The 7,172-nt window shown below is 40.0% G+C and overlaps 1 long non-coding RNA gene across 1 annotated transcript; it reads left to right on the forward strand.

Annotated features, from left to right (window-relative positions):
• Positions 1-5,435: 5,435 nt before the first annotated feature.
• On the forward strand, positions 5,436-6,682 carry LOC133388486 (uncharacterized). The gene is made up of 3 exons (XR_009763827.1): positions 5,436-5,572; positions 5,658-5,718; positions 5,819-6,682. It is a non-coding gene; the product is annotated as an uncharacterized LOC133388486 (long non-coding RNA).
• The last annotated feature ends 490 nt before the right edge of the window (positions 6,683-7,172 follow it).

The raw sequence follows: 7,172 nt of genomic DNA on the forward strand, positions 1-7,172 counted from the left end.
AACATGGGATGATGATTATTTTTTGCCACAGATGGAAAGACCACTCAGGTGTGGTACATTTTTAACTTGGTGTGTGTGCGTGCCCCATGAATGCAGAAAAAATGCCTCTTTCACAGAAAGCAAAGAAAAGGGTTTGAGTTGTAAATATGACCACTTACCCTCCTCCCAGCAGTCATTCCATCTCTGGGCCTGCCTCCTGATGCTGACCCACCTCAAGTGCTGGAGAAGATGCTGGAGGTGGAGCCAGGGGATGATCTGGCCGTGTCATCCCTGTCATATCTTCCCTGCTCATACTCTGCATTGAGCAGGTAGAGCAGCCTTTCCCAACCGGTGTGCCTCCAGATGTTGTTGGACCACAACTCCCATCAGCCTCAGCCATTGGTTGGGAAAGGACACTAAGGGTTAAAGAAACCTGTTACTAGGAGATTGTTTATTTCCTCAGCTCAGGCTTACTGATTGTCCTGGCAACAGAAGGGCTCAATGTGACGCCCTTCCCTGGCTCTCCCTGTCAGGTTCCTACCTGCTCGTGGTTACTGCCTGTCACTAGGCACCACCAGGGACTCCACCAGTCCGGACTGTCCTTTTTTATGGTTTCTCTCCCCACTCTAGCACAGATCTCAACAGATCCCCCTGTCACGTCCTATAACCAGTATTCCCAGAGACTCTGCCTGAGTCTCTCTATCAGGTTACCTCTGTGACTGAGTGCTTAAGCTGTCCCACTCCCTTTGTATCAATGCAGATAATTCTGGTTTGCTCTGAATACTTGTGGTGTTATTCTTCCCTTCCCCGCTGCCACCATTTGTCACTCTTCAGCCTTGGTAGTTACCTTACCCTCCCTTCTGGTCTGTGAAACCCCAGCCAAGGATCAGGCCTTTGGTAAACCAAATATATTTATTAAATAACAAAGATAACAAGATTTCTTTATAAAGGCACTTAAGCATATGGTTTCATCTATTCCTGAGGTACTGGTCTTAGTATTAATCCGAACTCCACCCTCTCCTCACATCCATCAACTCTCCACACAATCTCCTCTCAAAAACCCACCAAAACAACCCACAACGTCCACCCAGATTCAACTGTCATCCTTCCATTTATACTCTCCAGCTCTCCAAACACTCAGCCAATCATCCAGCATTCTACTGCCCATTTACTCCCCCTCCTCTTTCATTCCACTTACCATGTATCTCCTATCCAAACAGCACTTACCATATATACACTAATACAGGAACATCACACTCAACCCCTCAGGATACTTTATTGCCACTAAAGACCCTATCTATGAGTTGTTCCTCTGAAACCAGCAACTGTTTCACTGCACTGGTTACTTTGCTGCCACCATAAATAACTGTATCTGCTTATATCAACCCTTGGCCAGCCTGCTTCTATGATATCTATGCCAAGAATCAAGTGTGTGTTAAAATAAACAGAACAGAATGTATTTATTTATGAAATACATAGAACAAATATAAACAAGAATACTTAATAAGCTAGTTCTGAAAGTATATGGTTACAGTACAATGTCCATTATTCTTTTATATGTTAAAATGAAAACGTACTGCCTTCAAGTTGATTCTAACTTATGGTGACCCCATGAATAGGGTTTTCATGAGGCTGAGAGGCAGTGACTGGCCCAAGGTCACCTAGTGAGCTTCATAGCTTTGTGGGGATTCAAACCCTGGTCTCCCAGGTCATAGTTCAACACCTTAACCACTACACCACACTGGCTCTCTCTTTTATATGTTACACTTGCTAATTTCTCCTCAGAAAACAACACTATAGTCCCACTACCACCCTCAATAATCCAACCATCTCTCCCTCAAGAACTCAGCCCTATCCAACTGTTATCTCCCAAACACATCATCCCCCATTCACTCAGCCAATCAGCGCACAGCATTCCTCAACAATCTCTCTCTCTCTCTCTCTCCACTTACTGTAATACCAACCACATACAATGCATTACCTTATTAACTGTTTATACAACACATGTAACAATGAAACATCACAGTCTCCAAGAACATGTCAGAAGCTGCGTAGGCACGAACAGACTGAGCCCATTAACTATCCTACTTATAGGAGTGCCCATTTGCCCAGCCCCGAGTTGGGATACAATCCCACATAAGTAGTTGTGCCCACCCCATCCTTCAAAAGGAGGGCTCAGAGGGCATGTCAAGTGTTGCAACATCTTCACTTGTGTCACCATGCCGAATAGTGCCTTGCAGTGATCTTAACCCTGTGTGAACTATAATCTGTTCTATGTTCCAATAATGTGTAACCTGTGGATTAAAGTCATTGGCAGTAACGGAGCTGAGAATCCCGAGTCTGAATCTGTTGGTGGGATCCAGGACAACTATGGATTTTAGCAAAGCCCTAGACAGAGCAAGTGTCTTGCTATAGAGAAAGCTAGTTAGACTTATTTGTCTGAGCAAAATATACAGAATTCCCAGTCCACTTGCCTGAGCGCAGCCTGGGGATGAAGCCTCACCCACCATTTTGAGGAGGGGAAGCACGATCACATTGCACATGCTGTGTGCATGGTGTGACTACATAAGAGCGGGGCAGCAGAGCTTAGTTAAGCCTGTGCCACCCACAATCCCTCCCCTTGGCATTGCAGTGCCTACCCTGCCCTCCCATGATGGTGTGATTATGGTCACTTCTGGGCCAAGTAGCATTTTTTATCCTGCCTACCGTCATCAGTGGGCAGATTTTTTGCTTACTCCACACTGTGGTGGCTTGATGGAACTGGGTTGTGGGTGTTGTGTTTATTAGGTTATTTCAGCTAATTTGGCTAATTCAGCATTGTTAAAGTTAAGTGTTCTGGAATTTGGTTTTAGGCTGTCTGGTCACTTGAGCTGAAAGGTACGGGAAAGGAAATAGGTAAGGACAGCTATGTGGCCCCCTTAGGCACCTTTGAAGATGATTGGCAGTTCCGGAGGCCTGCACTTCAGGGCTGTAGGGTCTGGGGGTAGAATATGGACTGCCTTTGGAGCCAACCTACCTTATCTGCCCAGAGTTGTAGCGCTCTGGGGTCTGGTGATGTGGGAAGGCCCCCCTGCTTACTTTCAAGGTGTGGCGGAGATAAGGGGTAAGCAGAATGGCTTGCCCTTGCCCCGGTAGGGGCTGGTCACCCTATAGCTATAGTTCATCTGTTTGGTTACAGCCAGCTCCCACACCTATGTTTCCCCTCTGCAGAATTAGTTTAAAGGGGGTTGTTTGAAGTTTTAATAAAGGGCCCTTTGTTCAATCCAGCTATCTGTGTCCGTGTAGAATTTAAAACCTTGGCTGCCTATATTGGAAATGTCATTTTTTTAAAAAAGCAATTGCCATAGAACTTATTTCTTTCTCTCTCTCTCTTAATTTGGACATAATTCAAAACTAGAGTCTTAAGTTAGCAATTTCTTCAAACCCTATAATGTGGTTAGTCATAATTGTGGTTTATTGACACAAGGGAGCTACATAAACGATGGTTTGAAGTATCAATAAATTGTATTTAAGACTAATCTTAGTTTGTGAAGGTTTGGATATAACGCTAAACTGTTATTAGTTAAAAATGGAACCAAAAGGTTCAGATCTCTTCATGACTGTGCTAGAGGAGAAACACATGAGGGTGGTGATGAGCCCAAGGCTTAGTCGTGTAAGGTTAAAAGAAAATTAAGGTGCACATATAAGGCACAAAATGAAGTTGAACAAAGATTTAATACACATGTATTATAAAACCAGCATAAAATCACTAATAAAATTCTATATGCAGGAGTTGTCGAAATCTAAGGAAAATAACAGAATTGAAACCAGGATGATAATACGTTTAACGTTTGATGGGTACAATGGACAAATCCAGCAAATTATACCAAAACATTGGAAAGTACTGTCTGCAATTCCTAGATGCAAAGAAAAACACTTATTTGTACTTAAGTCCTTCTAACTTGAAAAATATTTTAGTCCACAGTGACATGAAAAAAAGACTGATAAAAACAGTTGTATAATTCCATAATATAAAGCCACTGCACACTTCCCATGTAATCAGGTCAGTTCTTGTATTAATTGTGCTAAATTAAAACATTTTACCAAACAGGTGGGTAACAAGAGGTATGTCCTTAGAGGGTTTTACAACTATAACACCAGGAGGGTTGTATATGCTATTCACTAAGAGGCAACAACGTACCTATAGCCCACAGATGTTTCTATCAAACCTTTAAAAGCAGGGAAATTGGGCAGCTATAGTGAATGCACCAGGGTAGCAGGAGACCTGACCTCCTCTCTGAGATATTATACTGCCCTACAAATTTGTCAAAAAGTGAATACAATTTGGGTTGGTCTTTCACAGTCCAATCCACTTCCTCTGTAGCTTGTAAGAATTTGGTAACATGTGCTTCTCATTTTAGGCTTTGAATTCTCAATTCTCTCTGACAGTTTTGTGTATCATCATGAAAATTTAAAGGGCTGTTAAGCAAACGTTTCTGAGTTCAGGACTATAAGTTCAGGACTCTAAGGTTTTGTTTTCAGATGAGCTTATGGCTGTATAATAAAATGCCCTTGTAATCTTATATACAGTATATAGGAGTGACATCTAGAGGAATCAAAATGAGAATTAGCGAACATAAAACTTGTGTAAAAAAAAAGATTACATGCCCATAGGGTTGCCAGGTTCATGGCCTGAGACTGATCCTGTATCTTTAGGAGAAGAGAAAGTCAGCCAAGTGCAGGTGTTTTTGCAACTCTGTAATGGGAAAAAGCACAAGGTGGAATTCTCCCTCCCCCCTGCACAACATTTAAAGATACAGAAGACCTCTTGTTTGCCAGGCCTAGTCTCCAAGAGGTCTTCCGTATCTTTAAAAGTTGTGCAGGGGGAAGGGAGAATTCCACCTTGTGGCTTTTCCCATTACAATGTTGCAAGAACACCTGCACTTGGCTGACTTTCTCTTCTTCTAAAGATACAGGATCAGTCTCAGGCCATGGACCTGGCAACCCTATGCCCCTATGGCAAAACTTTATATAAGTTGTGGACATACTGAATAGGATATAAGATTCTCAAGAATTTCTCAAAAGTTACAAGAGTAAGAAGACAACTGGAAGCAAGACTGAAAAGAATGGAACTTTTCTAGATATTTTTTTGAAGATTATGGTGCCAAATTGGCTAAATGAAGATCAGAACTGGACCCCTATGCTTTAATAATTGTTTTGGGTTCCTATTTTATCTGTTCTGTGTAGAGTATGAGGTTCTATTTTTATTTGTATTTTTGAAGTGTATATATTGAATTATTGCCTTTAAGAAATTTAATTGGTTCATATGTGGTATTAATTGTCATGTTACTATCTTCTTCATGGTGAAGTGCTTCTGGTGGACTATCAAGGGTTAATGTAAACTGTCGAGCAATTCCAGCTGAGGTATGTTATGTGCTTAGTGGCTGGAGGAGTAAACTCCACAGCTGTCTTGCATCTTTAAGCCCAGTAGTGAATATGCTTACAATAACTTGGCTGATAAGGCATTGAAACAACAGCAATATGCTTAGGATGGATGTATAACGTTGGTGAAACTTTGTTACTAATTTTTTTAATATGTTAACAGGAAGAAATGGTATGTGTCAATGGTGAAATATTTGCTTTTTTGGTTATGATTATTGCATTTCATTAAAATTTAATTTTAAATTATTTTTATACAGAGATTTTGTTTCTTTGAACTGCAAATATATCAGCCTATATCCATGAAAGCAATATACAAATGTAAGTATGCTCCTAAAACAACTCTTTCTTTTGAAATCCAAAGACACTCATCATGCATAATTAATGTTTAAATACGTTTTTTTTCTTCTGCCCTTTGTAGTGTATGCCTATTAAATCATAAGGCCACTGACAAAGACTCTTGTTGAAATGCATTTGGCTGTATTTTGTATTTCATCTTGTATGGGCATTAGTTTATTACAGTCTGTAGAATTGTATTTGTGATTTTATGCTGTTTTTACAATACATGTGTATTAATTTTTTCCCACTTCATTTTATGTCTTATATGTCCACCTTAATTCTATTCTGAGCATTGTGTTTTTGTTTAGATTGATTCAAACTTTTCAGTTCCTGTCATGTAAAGTTACACCATAGTTTAGTTATTTCTGAATGAGCCCTTTCTCTCTCACATACAGAAATATTCATTTTCATCAAATTATTAACAGAATTAATTTATCCTCCTTTTGCTTCCCCTCCCCCTTCTTGGTCAATTTTTGGTTTGTTTAAAATTAAGATCTCTGAATGATTTGTATCAGATTTTTGACTATCTCAAAAATAGCATCAGTTCTCATTCCTAAGAGTAGTTGACTAGAGGATTGCTCTACCCAAAGCTGATTCTGTCAAAAATAAGAGAATCTAATTTCATTTCACATGGGCAATGTGTATTAATCTGTTCAGCGGTGTATATAAGCATAATTGAGAGGGGCTTACTTCTATATTGGACCTTAAGTAGACCCATAGCCAAAAATTCTGTGGTGAGGAGGCCTAAGGGACTAGTAACAGAGCTGCCAGAATATAAATACAGGTAGCCTAATATGTTTTAAGTTACTTAATTGTATTACATGTTACTAAAATAAATTTAACATTTAGTTTAACAATGTTTAAAATAAAGGTCTAATCAGTTATTCCTGTGCTCTTTCACTCATTGACCAGAATACTGGAGGACAGGAGAAAGTTTACTTATTAGGGACAGTGACCAAATTAGAAAACTGACCACAAAACTGGGGAAAGCAGCACTACCAGAAAATGAGGGGGAGGGAACTCCAGGTGCTTGAAACAAGATTTAATTCAGATTTAATGCATTTCAGAATAATCTCTTTTTGAGAGGATGTTTTGTATAGTTATTTCCATCAAGTATGTGAACACTTGACATATCAAGTAAGATATTATATTAATGTTGGGAAAATAGTTATGTATATGGTTTTGGCAAAGACTGTGCACTAGCCACAAGATCTGGTTTGTATCTGTAGCATTGGGAAGCAGCTCAGAGTGTTTTGGAGCAGCTCTGAGTCCTTCCAATATTAGGGGCCCAATTAGACCTGTTCAAAATGTCCCCTTTCGTTATAACAGGACTCTAAAAACAGCGATAACCTCCCCCCCCCTTTTTTTTTATTTACAGAAGTAGATGAATAGCAGACCTTCCACAGTGGATTAAGCCTGCCAAATTGTAGGCAAAT

The sequence above is a fragment of the Rhineura floridana genome, chromosome 7 (genome assembly GCF_030035675.1).
Source record: "Rhineura floridana isolate rRhiFlo1 chromosome 7, rRhiFlo1.hap2, whole genome shotgun sequence".
Classification (NCBI taxonomy): domain Eukaryota; kingdom Metazoa; phylum Chordata; class Lepidosauria; order Squamata; family Rhineuridae; genus Rhineura; species Rhineura floridana.